Source organism: Prionailurus bengalensis, chromosome E2 (assembly GCF_016509475.1).
Source record: "Prionailurus bengalensis isolate Pbe53 chromosome E2, Fcat_Pben_1.1_paternal_pri, whole genome shotgun sequence".
NCBI lineage: Eukaryota > Metazoa > Chordata > Mammalia > Carnivora > Felidae > Prionailurus > Prionailurus bengalensis.
The window spans coordinates 60,200,270-60,214,492 of record NC_057352.1 but is presented as its reverse complement, the minus strand read 5'-3'; the positions used below and the strand labels follow the sequence as shown (position 1 = coordinate 60,214,492).

Sequence of the window (14,223 nt, the reverse complement as noted above, 5' to 3'; positions counted from 1 at the left end):
AAATGTGGTGGATACATTCAGGGGGGTCAAGCTCTCCTTGAAGGCCTTTGATAAGAGTCTTTGTCGACTGTCCAAACACATTCACTTCCACCCTGCACCCCTGCGTCAGTGCAGTCTTTAGGGGAAGGCGAGGGAAGGGTGCTGGTCTCCACCTCCTACCGCAGCCTCCAAGGGGAGAAGAACCCAGGGCTGCGTTTTCCCTGTAGCGGCCCTGTGCACGCAGGACCAGGACTCTGTGCACGGTGGGGGAGCCGGACCTGTCCCCTCCTAGCAGTTCTGGCTATTGGGAGCTCCAGTCCCACCCCATTTTTAAACTTGTAAGACTCGTGTCCGACTTTGGGCCTCCAGGACAGTGAGAAAAAAACGTGTGTTGTCTCAAGCCACCGAGTTTGTGGGCATTTGTTATGGCAGCCACGGGAAGCTAAGGCACCGGGCCAGAAGCAAACATTTGAGGCTGCTTTCCCTGTTTCCCTACACAAAGCAAGAGCGAGCCCACAGACTCGGAAGGCCACCCCCACAGGAAAACGTAGGCTCTCCTTTCAGAGAATGTCAAGAGGTCAGGTGGCGACCAGGAGGTTACTTTGCTCCATCCGAACCTGCCACGGCTACACCCCGACGGCTGTGAGAAACGGCCACTGCTCACGGGTGCCGGCCACACGCACGCCGCCGTACCCACGGTCCCCGAGCCACACGGCAGCCCACCATGCAGATTGGAAAAGTGAGGTGCGGGGAGACTGAGTGGTGCGCCTGGGGCCACACAGCCAAGAACCACGGCTCCGTGTCTCTGGGCTCTTCCAGCTTGCTCTGGTTTCCGACACAGCCGACTGTTAATGAGCCCAGACACGACGAAGGGGGTGCCGGCACGGTCGCCGCAGGACTGGGGCAGCACACGGGCCCGTGTCCGTGCTGGTGACGCACAGTGCTGTGTGCACGCACGTGAGCCAGAGGGTGAGAAGGTTGTCGTGGAGGTGTGACCCCTCAGTTATCCGTGGCGACGGGCCAGCGATGGGTGAATCAGTCCAGGGGTGCCCCCGCCCACTACAGACGGCCCCTCCAACCTCACCTCTCAGCCAACTTTCCAGAGAGGCTGACGGGACTGGGAAGCAACACGTCCCCTCCCTCGCACCCGGAGAACTAACCGCGCGGTGGCCGGTAAGGGAGAAAGTGCACCCAGGGGCTCCAGAGTCCTTCCCGGTGACGAGGAGATTAACCCTGCAGCCCTGGCCTCCGGACAATGCGGGAACCTGGCCTGGTTGTATCTGCCCAGCTGTGAAATGACTGATTACAGAGCACGTACCTGATCAAAACCTGGCTCTAGTGGAAGGTGATGCCCAGTGCGTTTATGATAAAGGGTGACAACAACCCCACCCACACCTCACGTAACGTGGCAGCGTGGTCCGTTGGAGACATAATTGGGGTCGGACAGATCTCAGTTAGAGTGTACCACAGGTGACCTGAGCCTCACCATCCTCATCTGCAAAGAGACCCCTGATTTTGTTCCAGTTTCTACACACTCTGTACATGTATGGGCTTCAGGAGAGGCAGGCTCCAGTCCCAGAAGGCATATCTTGATTGATCAAGGGCCATTACGATGACTCCAGCCCTCTTGTCTGTGGTTAGTTTCAGTGGATATATGACACAACCTAGCCAATGAGCAGAGGGGCTTCGGTGAAAGACTTTTTTCCCCCTTAAACTTGATACACAAAGAAAGATAATCTTTCTCCTTCTGTTGGAAGGTGGATGTGATGCCTGGAACAGCTGCAGCCACTTGTTAGCCTGAGGAGAACCAGCCTAAGGTCAAGGCTAACACCCTGAGGAGGGCGCAATGTATAGACAGAAAGAGGCTGGGTCCTCAGTGGTGTCCATGAGACAGTGCATGGACCAATTCTGGATCCTTCATGTCTCAGGACTTTCTGACCTGCTAGTTAGCAGATTACATGGATAACATCACATGTAATGTCAGAAGCATGAGTGGATGTGAACAGAACACGTTATCGTAAAATGTTATCATACATTTAATACAGAAAAACTTGGCCAGAAACAGTTGATCAAAAATCTGAAGACTTTGTTGGGCACCCAGGTGGCTCCGTCGGTTAAGCGTCCGACTTCAGCTCAGGTCACGATCTCACCGTCAGCGGGTTCGAGCCCCACGTCGGGCTCTGTGCTGTCAGCTTGGAGCCTGGAGCCTGTTTCGGATTCTGTGCCTCCCTCTCTCTCTCCCCCTCCCCCACTCACCCTCTGTCTCTTTCTCTCAAGAATAAAAAACATTAAAAACATCTGAAGAAGTTGGGAATCATACCAACTATTTTCTATGTTAGGAATCAGCCTCCAAAGGCAGGTTGATAAGTGAACTGGCTGGATGACCCCTGATGGTCCCTCGACCTCCTTTTCATCTGCTGATGAAGAAGTTAACCTCACATGACCACCACATTCTCTTCGGATCAAGTCTTCCCTGCCCTGGGATTCAGGCTACGTTATAAGGAAATATTACCAATATTTTGGGAAAAAATGCCACTCTGCAAGCAGTAGGTTGGAAACATAATTACACATAATAAATCATCCCTGACAGACAAGATTCGGTACTCACTGGAGAAATCAGCACGGTACCACAATCTCTACAGAGGAAAAGGCAGAGCGCTAGAAGAAGCATTGCAAAAACTTATTTGGGAAGTCGCCACGACCGTCAGCAAACACTTAGCGAGTGCCTTCTGTATACAAGGCATCCATCTAGAGCTGGAAACTCAAAATGACAAAAACGTATCAGACCGGTCGGTCCCTATTCTCAGGGAGCTTATAGTTTAATTAAGGTGCCAACAGACGTGTGCCAACAGGACTGAACTTCCCTTGGGACACGCTGGCATGGCCTTACCGTATTTCACAGCCAGGAATGGTTCTGAGAGTTCCGTACAGAGGTCCACATGGAAAGCTGTCCCTGCGTAAGAAAGAGGAAGTCTCAGTGCCAAGGAGCCAATGCATGAAAAGAATCACACGTGTGACCTATGGACCAGTGGCTTCAAAAAACGGTCAGCTTCAGAAACCGCTCTTCAGACAGAATCTAAGGCTGAAGTCAAATACACATTACGCATACGAGCAAACACAACCGCGCACCAGAGCTGCCGTGGTTAACATGTGAGGGCAAGGCCTCCGCTCGGTCAGGAAACAGCCAATGCGACTAGGGTCACACAGTGGACCGGACGTGGGATCTGTCCTTGCAGGTGGTGTGCAGAGGGCAGGTGGCCTCTCTGAACCACAGTCTCTTCATCTGCGAAAGGAGAATCGAAGGAAATAATGCAAAGCACACAGCCTCCGGCAGGTCTCCACGAGCGTGAGCTCCGTGACTCCAAGGTCACCTGAGCCGTGTTGAAGAGATGCCCTATGATGACCTTCCTCACCCACAGGGTTGTCACCTCTATTCAGCCTCCATTTGCAGCCATTCCAGGGGGGACAGGGCGGCAGGACTGGGGGTAAGGAACCCTGGGTTCTAGCCCTGCTCCGCCCGCATCCGCTCAGCTCTCCTTCCTCGAGGCTCAGTCGCCTCCTTTGCCAGGTGAGGATAACGATCTATTGATCTCAAAGGCACGTCACAAGGGTTAAATGAGGCGTGAAAGTGCCCTGTCCCCTGGCATTTCTTTCGGCCTTCCCTCCTTTGGTGCCAAAACCTTTAGCTTGGCTGGGCTTGGCAGGAGGCACAGTGAGCTCCCAAACGCAAGGCCGAGCTCTGTCACTTGCTAGCTGTCTGTCCTTTAAAAGTGACTTGCCACCCTGTGTCCTGCGCACGGAGCCCACCGCAGCTGTGATGATTGACCGCAGCTGGGATGATATACTGCCATTTTTGTTCTCTGTCGTGGAAATGGCTTGGGCCAACCTGGGGGTTGTCTGTGCTGCAAACACACACGCACACAGTCAGCTCAAGGGCACTCATTCGGCAGCAAGAGCTTGTTCAGAGTCCGGGTGACGTGGATACCGCTCACCCCGGCCGTTTCCGATGTTTACAGCAACGCATGTGTTGCGGGGCTCCTGTCTTCAGCAGACCACAGGATGGAGATGCTCCTACAGATGTTGGCAGCCACCACGTCTTGAGCACCTGCTGAGCAGGCTCTCACCTAATTCTCCAGCCGCCTCTTCAAGTGGGTACCTTTTACCTCCATCTTGCAGAGGAAGGGGGACACGGGGCAAGCTGGGGGTGAGAGCCAGGATTGGAATCTGCTCACTCTGACTTCTGGAGTGTCTGCCCTCAACCTCTCTGGTCCACCGGAGGGGAGATGGGTCTGGGAAGGCCCCTGCGGGCAAACCACCGTATCGGCTAAGAAGGCATTCAGCAGCAGGTGGCAGAGGGCCCAACTCACTTGAACAAACGTGGGTTTATTTTTCAAACAAGAAGCTTGTGCCTGGGTGGTGCCAGGCACAAGGTCTGGGTGAGTCTCCCTCATGTGTGTCATCACAAGGGAACAAGGCCTCCACCACCGTGGCTGTGCTGTGTTCCAGAATGCTCTGATGGGGAGGGCAAAGAGGATTGCCTGACCCATTTCCCCTCTGCGAGAGAAGTCACTTTCCAGAAACCCCTCGTCAGGCTTTGACTTGAGTCTTACTGGCCAGAACTGGATCACAAGGTTATTCCTGGATACAAGGGAAGCCAGGCATGGGAAAGTGTTGTTTTCCAACCTTTGTAGCCAGTGGGAGAACAACTGGGAAGGGCCTTCTGGTAGTTTACCAGCCATGCTGCACATCTACCAAGAGGCTGTCCCCACCCCTGCCTTGGAGACCAGGTCCGTATTGTTTTGCTGTTGTAACAGAGCACCACAGATGGGGAGCCGGGACACGGGGATAGAGCTTCAAACAGCAGAAATGTGTTCTCTCACAGCTCTGGAGGCCAGAAGCTCAAAGTCAAGGTGTTGCAGGGCCCTGCTCCCTCCGAAGGCTCTACGGGAGGGTCCTCCTTGCCTATCCCAGCTCCCGGGGGCTCCAGACGTCCCTCAGTCTTTGCCCCTAGCTTCACATGGCCTCTCCCGGGTGTCTCCTCTTCTTAGAAGGACACCAGTCCTTGGGTTAGGACCCACCCAAATGCCCTCACTCAACCTGATTACATCTGCAAAGACACTACTTCCAAATAAGGTCACATTCACAGGTACTGGGTGTTAGGGCTCCAAGACATGTTTTAGGGGGACACAGTTTAACCACTAACAGAGACCCGTGTCTGCCTTTTGTCTTCTTTGCAAGGGAAGGTAAAGGACCACACCTGTTCCCTTTAGAGGGACAAAGATGCCTTCTTCCAAGATTAGACCCTCCCCCCACACCTCTGCTCCCACGGCCTTGGGCCAGCCTTGCCTGAGTAGGGCCTTTCTGACCCCCCTGCTCCTTCCTCACACCCCCTCTCCATCAGAGGCCCTCCAGAGTCCTCTGCTGCAGGCACTGACCTCTCCTCCTCCCGCCAGAGGGTTTTCTGGGACACAGGAGTCCCAGAGCCTGCCAGAGACAAAATGGTTTTCAAGCCCCTGAACTGCCCTGCTCAGCACGGACCTTAACCCCCACCCGAAACCTAGCACTTGCCATCCACGTGGCCTCTCAATGCTCAGGGCTCCTGGGGTTACCTTTCCAGGCAAGGCTCTGCTCTGGCAGCGGGCACCTGTGCCCGGGTGAAGTGCCTGTGTGGCCGGAGCTGTGCGAGCTCCTTCTCTAGTCCTCACTTTTGTGACAGGATGAGGAAAGGGCACTTGGAAGAGCTGCCCTGGGTCATGCAGCTTAGCGACATGGGGGTGGGGTCAAGTGCAACAGGCGTTACACTTGACGGTCATAACAACCCAACTGCTAACGTTTATTGAGCACCTGCTACAAGCCACATGTTTCATGCCCGCTACCTCCAAGTCTACGAGTAGGAGCTCCTGGGAGGGGGAAGTGACTTGCCCAAAGCTAGGTGCACCTAGAGAAAAAACTTTGCCACTTGCTTTTTTTTGGGGGGGGGGGCAGGCAGGATGCAATTTTCCGGGATGTTACCCCAAAGGGGGAATTGATTATGTTAATTATGTTAAATACCAGGATTCCTCCTGGTCCTACGAACCTATAAAACACCAGGATAAAATGTGGTTAGACCCACCAATCTCCCTCGTCTTCAGTAACTGCTTAAGCACAAGAAGAGGGGACATATGTCTGATTTCCATCAACCTCTGAAGCCACCAAGGACACCCCAAGCCCCATTCATTTGGTGTCTCTATGTCTCACGCAAGGGCCTGAAATTCTCATGGGTGGGTGGGAGGGTGCAGCAGGAGGGAGAATGGGATTATCCAATCCACGTCTCCATTTTCCCTCCCCATTCTTAGTGTCCCTGCCCCCAGACCTTCAACAAAAGCAGAGGTAGATTAATTTGTACTGCTGTATAACCAGTCACCACAAACTTAGAGGCTTAAAACAATACCCATGTATCATCTGGAAGTTCTGTGGGCCAGAAATCTGAACAGACCCATCGGAATCTCTGCTCAGAGTCTAATGGGCAGAAGTCAAGGTTTTGGTGGCTGGGTTCTTGCCTGTGGCAGAATCTACCTCCTTGAGGCTACAGGTCTGAGGTCTCTGTGTCCTACTGGCTATAGGTCAGGACCACCTTTTTCTTCCTTCCCATGCGGCCCTGTCTGTTTTATAAGCAGCAATGATACCATATGTCTTCCTGACGCTTCTAACACTGCTGACACCCCTTCTGCCAGCAGCCAGAGGAAACTCTCTACTTTTAAGGCTCACCTGATTATGCCAGGCTCACCCAGATAATCTCTGTGTGTCAAGGTCACCTGACTTGGGACTTTACGTCTGCAAAATCTCTTCACTTAGATTAGTGTTTAGATAAGCAAAGACTGGGAATTCTGCCTACACTGGGAGGTCTGACAGGGACAGTAGCTGCAAGAGAGCCCCCTCCCCCATCTCTAGGCAGAGGAGACACCACCTTCCTCCTTCTGTGGTATGAAATGGGCCCTCTTTCAGCACAGAGGAATCTGTAGAAATTCACCTCTTACTCTGAAGGAAAAAACGTAACAAGAGACCTGGCCTCCAAGGGGAAGCCCTAATATTCATACTGAACAAACTTGTTATCTACTGGCTGTGGGCAGGCCATCTATTCACATTTGGAAGAATTGGCCATCAGATTTCTTTTTCCTTTTTTTCAGGGCATTTTCAAGTGACAATCTGTCAATGCTTTTCAAGACTGATTCTCAGAATGAAGTGTGACGAGTTTCCAAATACAGCGACTCGTTATTACTAGGTGTAGATGACCCCAACAGCAGCATAAGGGGCCCAAGCTCTGAGCACGCAGGCTGCGGGGGGCTCCAGACAGCTCTGCTTTTCCCTCACTCTTCTGGGTTGAGTGATGTCCCCCCCCAAATTCAGGTCTACCTGGCACCTATGAATGTGACGTTATTTGGAAATAGGGTCTTTGCAGATGTAATCAAATGAGGTCACACTGGATCGGGTGGGCCTCGAACCCAATGCCTGGGGTCTTTGTCAGAAGAGGTGGACACAGAATTGGACACAGAGATAGGAAGGCAACCACCTGAAGACGGAGGCAGAGGCTGGAGTGATGTGGCTACAGCCGAGGAGCACCAAGGATTGCCAGCAGCGACCAAAAGCTGGGAGAGAGGCCTGGGATATATTCTTAACCAGAGCCTTAAGAAGGAGCCTACCTTGCCCCCCTGCCCCTGGATTCCAAACTTCTAATCTCCGGGGCCATGAGAGGATAGATGCTGTAGTTATAAGCCACGAAGTTTGTGATAATTTATCTACGGCAGCAATAGGAAACTAACACACCCAGTGTGTGTGTGTGTGTGTGTGTGTGTGCTTTAAATCTAATCCCTGACCACCTACAAACCTCACCCTATTTTATTATACCACCTACCTTCACTCATTTACTTTCTGCCTGGCCTTAAAGCATTTTAATTTGCAACCCCTGGTGTAATTGATACATTTAATAAAACTGGGTTTCAAAAGCAAATACCTCATACTGTGCATAAGAATAAACTCCAAATGGTTCAGGGACCTGAACATGAAAAAAAAAAATGAAACCATATACATAGTACAAGAGAACACAGATTAATTTGTTTATAACCTGGGTGTAGGGAGGGGTCTTCTAACCACCACTTAAAATCCAGATGCAAAAAATGATCACAAAAATACACTTTTTTTCAAGGTAAAAACACAATAAATGAAGTCAAAGGCAACTGACAAACTGGGACAGAATATTTTCAACATAAATCACAGATAAAGGGCTTTTATAGCTCTAATATATAAAGAACTCTTAGGAATTGACAGAAACAAAGACCCAAAACCTGATAGAAAAATGTGCAGAAAACATGAACAGGCAATTCATTAAAAAAAAAAAGAGGAAGATACAAAAATGGTGTCCACATCTGTTCTCCAATCCTGCCAGACACTCTGAGGCCCCTGCTGTAACTTCATAAATCTGTTTCTGCTCAAACCAGACATAGTAGACTCTTCTGTCTGCAGTACGGACTGTTTCCAGATGTCAATCCACCTTGAAGCACAAAGACTTCCTGGCCTACAGTGTCTCCAAAAACTATTTACACAGACTGTGGGGGCAGCTTCAAAAGAGGAGTTCGCATGTATATTTTCAAGCAATCATAGTTTTATCACAACAGGAGCTGGCCTTCTGGGGTGAGCACCTTGAAGGAGGAAGCTTGACTGGGCTGGGTGAGCCCTGGTGTGTTTGTTTAAAAAGAATCCTCCCATATTTCAGAGTTACACCTTGTCACCCAAACAATACGTTACCTGCCTTTGAAATGTGTTTTTCACCCCGACTTGAGTCTGGGTGTGTTCTGTATCTTGAGACTTCAAGCCAGGCGGTGAAGCCTTGATTGGGATGGCAGTGGGAAGCAATCCAGCTCCTCCGCTTTAGCCCTGCCCGTACTTCTCGGAAACGCATGGGGGATCTGGAGGAGGCAGGTCGGGTTTCAGCCTGGTGCAAGGTCCAGGATAAGCAGAACTGCCTTCTGAAACTCAGCCAGCAGAACAGAAATCATCTGAATGGCCAGCAACAGGGGATTAGTAGAACATTTTGCGGTACGCCCAAACAAAGGGATTCTGGGCTGCCCTTGAAAACCAGGACTTGGAAGAGAGTCCGTGACAGGCGAAGACATCTGGGATATGTTGTTAAGTGGAAAGAAGAGATCGCAAAATGTGGAGAACAGCCCTATTTTTGTGGAGAGTAGACTGCTCCTGTAAAAATAGGTGTGCATAAATGCATATGAATACAACAGTGTCTAGGAAGATGTACTTTCAAATGTTGACGTTGGTTATGACTGAGAAGTGAGATTCTTTGTGAGTTCTATATCATTTTCTAGTGAGATATAATCTCTGTACAAGGAGCATGCATTACCTCATGACCTGGCAAAACAATATATATGTATATTATCGATTACTTATATATATAAAATCCAAAACTTACTTGCTTTAAAATAGTCCAGAAGAATTATGTACATATGCTAGAGCAGGGTGGGGGAAACAGATGAACCAGGAATGGCAAAATGTCACCGTTGAGGAAGCTGGGCAGTAGGGACGCAGGGAATCACTACACTAGTCGACTGACTCTTGGGTATGCTTGGAAATTTCCAAGGTGGAAAGAGAAAACGCACAAAACCAAAAGCAGCAGTGAGTTAATTGTGGTGTGGGAAACGAACAAATGTGAAAACTGAACAGACATACGACACAAATAAGGCTCAGGACTTGTCGAGAACCCACGAGCCCCGGATGGTGCCTCAGCTTCCCCATCTGTAACAGGGAGGATCCCGGTCAAGGTGTAGGCCTGTGATACGGACTTAACTGATTATTTTGGTGGTTGCTATCGTTCGGTCCAAAGCAGCACACCGGAAGCCTGACAGCAAAACGTCTCCACGAGGTGCACACAAGGGTCACACGGGAGCTGGTGAAATGTGGCGTCCAAGACCCCACCCCCAGGGAGTCTGGATCCGTACCCGGGGTCAGGCTGAGGAACCACCATCTCAAATAAGAGCCCAGGTAATTCCGGCTGTGGCAACGGCACCTAGCCCAAGGCCACAGACACCTAAGAAAGCAAGTCTGCCCTGGAGGAAAATGTGTGTCTGTGCAGAATCAGCGCCAGGCATCGTTTGGGACAACTGCCCGTTTACGACTCCAGGTGGACTTTGTGGGAGGCCACGGCTAAGGAAAACTGGCATGCGGCAGATAACAGATAATGGCTGGAGCCTCTGGTTTGCAGAAATAACGAATAAACAAGTTACCTTTATGCTTTCCTCCGGGAGGGGCAGATCCTAGGCAACTGACTCAGGTCAGAATCTGGTTCCAGCGCGTACAAACTTGCATGGCCCTGGGCCCACGATGACCTTTCCATCTGTAAAACGTGAACAGTGACAGCAGTTCAGAAGCAGGCTCACAGAGCTATGGCCATCACGAGAGGCTATCAGGGGCTGAGGCACCGAGCAATGATGCCATCAGTGAGATCAGGGACCTACTTCGTAAGCCCTGCACGGAAGGGGTTTGGGGTCCCTTTGTTTTCTGTGTCAGAAACACAGGGCCTTGGGTAAAGGAAAAACGCACATCAGCACGTGTCTCCAACTGGAGACCAGGCACACCCCTCGACAGACCCTGAAGGGAAGGTAAAGTGGCGGATCCAGGAGGGAGCCTGGGTGTACTTCTGCCCCACTGTTCAAGGACTTCTCCTGCTGATGGGACTCGCGACCCGCACTCTGTTTTCATTTCCCTACCACAACATGGCCTCCAGGCTCCTCCCCTAGGCTTGGGTTCTACGCGAGAACGGAGAAGCGGGGCGATGGGGGCCGGGCGCTGGACTTGGAGTCCAGGTGGCCGAGCTCTCGCCTCAGCCGCATTCCAGGACCGCGGCAACTCCGAATCCCTTCAGACACAGGAAGTCATCCCAAGCACAGCCCATCCTCATTGCAAAATCGCTCCTCTGGGGCATTTGGGGTGAATCCCAAGTCTCTCTCTCTCTCTTTCTCAACAATAGTATTAATTTATACTCCACTCCAGTCCTTTGGAAAACATAGACAGACATATCGTTTGGCCCTAGACCGCAAGCTGCAGAGGGCAGGGCCCACTGTACTGTCGGTCCCTGGCCCGAGTTAGGCACGTGGCAGGTATGTTCACTCCTGGGAGTGAGTTTTGCTGTCCCACACAGCGTTGTACCGGGAATCTCTTCTCATCTGAACACACGGCCTGCTTCCCTTTTACCTACAGCCCCTTTGATCACGTGGAGGAACGCCCTACCCTCTGACTTACACTGAGCTCCCCTCCCCGGCCTCCTCCCACAGATCCTCAGGCCCTCCACTCTGTAGAAGGTGGAGAAACGTTCAAGTCCCACCTGAAGTCAGGGAAAGGGACCAGCTCCAAACAGCTTGGGGCTGGAGGCTGTTTTAGGGAAGGAGCCCTGGGCAGCAGCTGGCTGAGAAAACCACAGCCGCACGGCCAGCCCCGAGAGACAGCATTTCTAGCATTCAGAGGGACTGGCAGGTCACCGTCCACTGTAGCCTCCAGGAGGCTCCTGGCTGTTTCCTGGGGAAGGGAACCGTGTGCTGAGAGAAAGCTCCCACAGATGGGCGGCCATCGGCTTCCAGAACAGGAGTCCAGGCGTCTGTTCCTTAAAGTCGAGGAGCTGGGTGTCATTCTTCTTGGAGGCCCCCAAACCCTTTGTGGGGTGTGCTCCCGCAGGGTAGTGGTTTATTATCCACTGAGCTGGATTAAACTGAGCTGGAGTACGGATGAGGGGAAATGAGACTTGTAAGACTGTCCTGGAGTGGCCACAGCAAACAACTGCGGGCTTAACACGATGGAAGTGTTCTCCCGCAGTCAGAAGTCCGAAGTCAAGGTGTCCCATGGCTACACTCCCTCCAGAGACTGCAGGGGAAGATCTTTCCTGCCTCTTCTAGCTCCTGGTGACTCCAGGCGACCCCTGGCTCCAAATCTCTGCTTCTGTCTTCACATGGCCTTCTCCACCGGGAGTCTCTGCTTGTTCTTTTCTATGACGAGGACACCCTAATCCATAAGCTGTCCAGTGCACACGTTAAATAGCAAACGGCAGAGCAAAAAAAGGGACAAGAAGGCAGTCAGGAGCTGGGGGACCTCGATCGTTACTTGTGGTTCAATTTCCCCAGCTGTCCAGGGCCGGTTAGCATCTCTGCTAGCTGCCGGGAGTAGGATTCCGGGTTTCCTTTTATAGATGAGGAAACTGAGGCTTGGAATGGTTGGGTGAAGGGCCAAGGTCACAGAGCTGGCCAGAGCTGGGACTGGAACGAAGGTCAGCTTGACACCACAGCTTGGAGGTTTCACACCCTGGTGGGGCTGCCCTGGAGGAACCTCAGCGCCATAAGGTCCCAAGATCTTTCTGCTCCAAGGAACCTAATTAACCAATAGGAGGCAAACGTGTTGACTTGCCCTGATTTCCATATTATTTTACTTTCTCCTATGGTAGCTTTTGGAATGTGGTTACTTCCCTGGAATGACTTGAAAAGGTGAGGTCAGAGTGAACAAGGATGGATGTGGTTACTTGTAGACAGTAGACTGTACCCGGGAAGTGAGGCAGGGAGACCCAACGGGGACCAGCCTCACCCCTCCTGCCTATGTGGATTTTCAACTGCCTGCTCCTCCCTTCACTGACCAAGAACACCGTGGTGGCTCTGGGAAATTTTGCCCAAGGCGTGGAGAGGGGTCAGGGAGTGGGAAGCACATTTTCCTTCTCTCCCTAGAGTGGCTCTGCAAAGTCTGTTCAGCCTTGAGGTCCCAAGGCTGGCGAATGTCTTGCTAGGAAGTTTCCAGCACCTTGGACCACGTCCTGCAGAAATGCATACGTTTATTCAAGTGCCTTGCTTTTGTGTGCTGCCCAGAACCAGGGTGTAGGCTCCACGGGGCGGGCAGGGCAGGGCCTCAGAGCCTGGCACGCACAGATGAGTCGTAGGTCGCCAGAAGTCAAAAGACGGCACCCAGGGGGGAAGGGCAGGGAGAATGGACCACTGCTGCGGGGCCGGGCCTGCCGCTGTAGGACTCACGGGGCTCGGGTGCCCCCGCCTCCCCTCCACCTGCGGTCGGGGCCGCGCACAGGCCAGGAGGGGAGGGGGCGTTGCTCGTGCCCCGGGGTCCTGGCGCGCTGGCAGCCGGCTGACTTAACAATGGCCGCATCTGGCGAGGTCTGCGGAGAGAGCTGCTCCCTTGTCACCCCAAGGCGGGCCGGCCGGCTCGCAAGGGCGGGCGCAGGCCGTCTGCGAGCTCGCGACCTTCTCGCGAGCCCCCTCCCGCTCCCCGGGGCGGTGAGGGTTACCCTCGGTTTCCAAGGAGGCGCCCGGGGCTCAGAGAGGCCAAGCGACTCGGCCAAGGTCACACAGCCTCGCTGAGGGAAAACCGCGTCACGGCTCGGGTCTCCGGAGCCCCCGCTCCAGCAGCTTTTCGGAGATACTCTCTTCCTCCCTACGGCGACGCCCGGGAGTCAAGCGGGAAGGTCGGACGCCCGGCTTTCACCTCAAACAATACTGCGCGCTGATCTGCGGGAACAAAAGCGACCAGGAATCCGCCCCGGGTTTTCCGCCGCGCCGCCCCTCCGGTCGCCGCGGGGCGGGACGGGGCGGCTCCAGCGTGATCGACAGCCCCGGGGAGGCGTGGACGGGGCGGGGGCTAATCGGATTGGGGACCCGGAACAATCACGGGCCGAGAAGGGGCAGCCCGAGCCAATCAGCGGGAGGGGCGGGCCTGGCCGGCGCGGCTGTCGCGAGAGGCGGCCACCCCGCCCACTTGCGCCTCGTCCCGGCGCCCGTCAGCAGCGAACGCGGCCGCGCTCGGCCCGGATCCGTCCGCGGACCGGGGAGGCCGAAGCGCGAGGCCGAGCGAGTGCCGGCGCAGATCCCTCCGCCGCCGCTGCCGCTGCGCCCGCGAGTCCCTGCGCGCCCCGCGCCCGCCCGCCGCTCCCGACGCGCCCGCCCTCCCGCCCGCCGCCCGCGGCCTCCGACCCGGCAACGGCCGGCCGGCCCAGGCGCGGCGGCGGCGGCGGCGGCGGCGGCGGAGAAGGAGGAGGCGGAGGAGGAGGAGGAGGAGAAGGAGGAGGCATGGCCCGGGCGGCTCCGGCGGGGGGCGGCCCGCAGTGACAGACCCTGCGGCGCGGGGGGAGATGGGGGCGGCCGCCTCCCGGGCGACGACGACGACGACGACGAGGAGCGGCCGCCGCCGCCGCCGCGCACCGGCCGCCGCTGGGGACGG

At 54.0% G+C, this 14,223-nt stretch overlaps 1 long non-coding RNA gene across 1 annotated transcript; it reads right to left on the bottom strand.

The window, feature by feature from the left end:
- Nucleotides 1-2,290: 2,290 nt before the first annotated feature.
- Nucleotides 2,291-13,282, bottom strand: LOC122494582. The gene is made up of 3 exons (XR_006300209.1): nucleotides 11,345-13,282; nucleotides 10,248-10,357; nucleotides 2,291-2,932 (listed from the first exon to the last, which is right to left on the bottom strand). It is a non-coding gene; the product is annotated as an uncharacterized LOC122494582 (long non-coding RNA).
- Nucleotides 13,283-14,223: the final 941 nt, after the last annotated feature.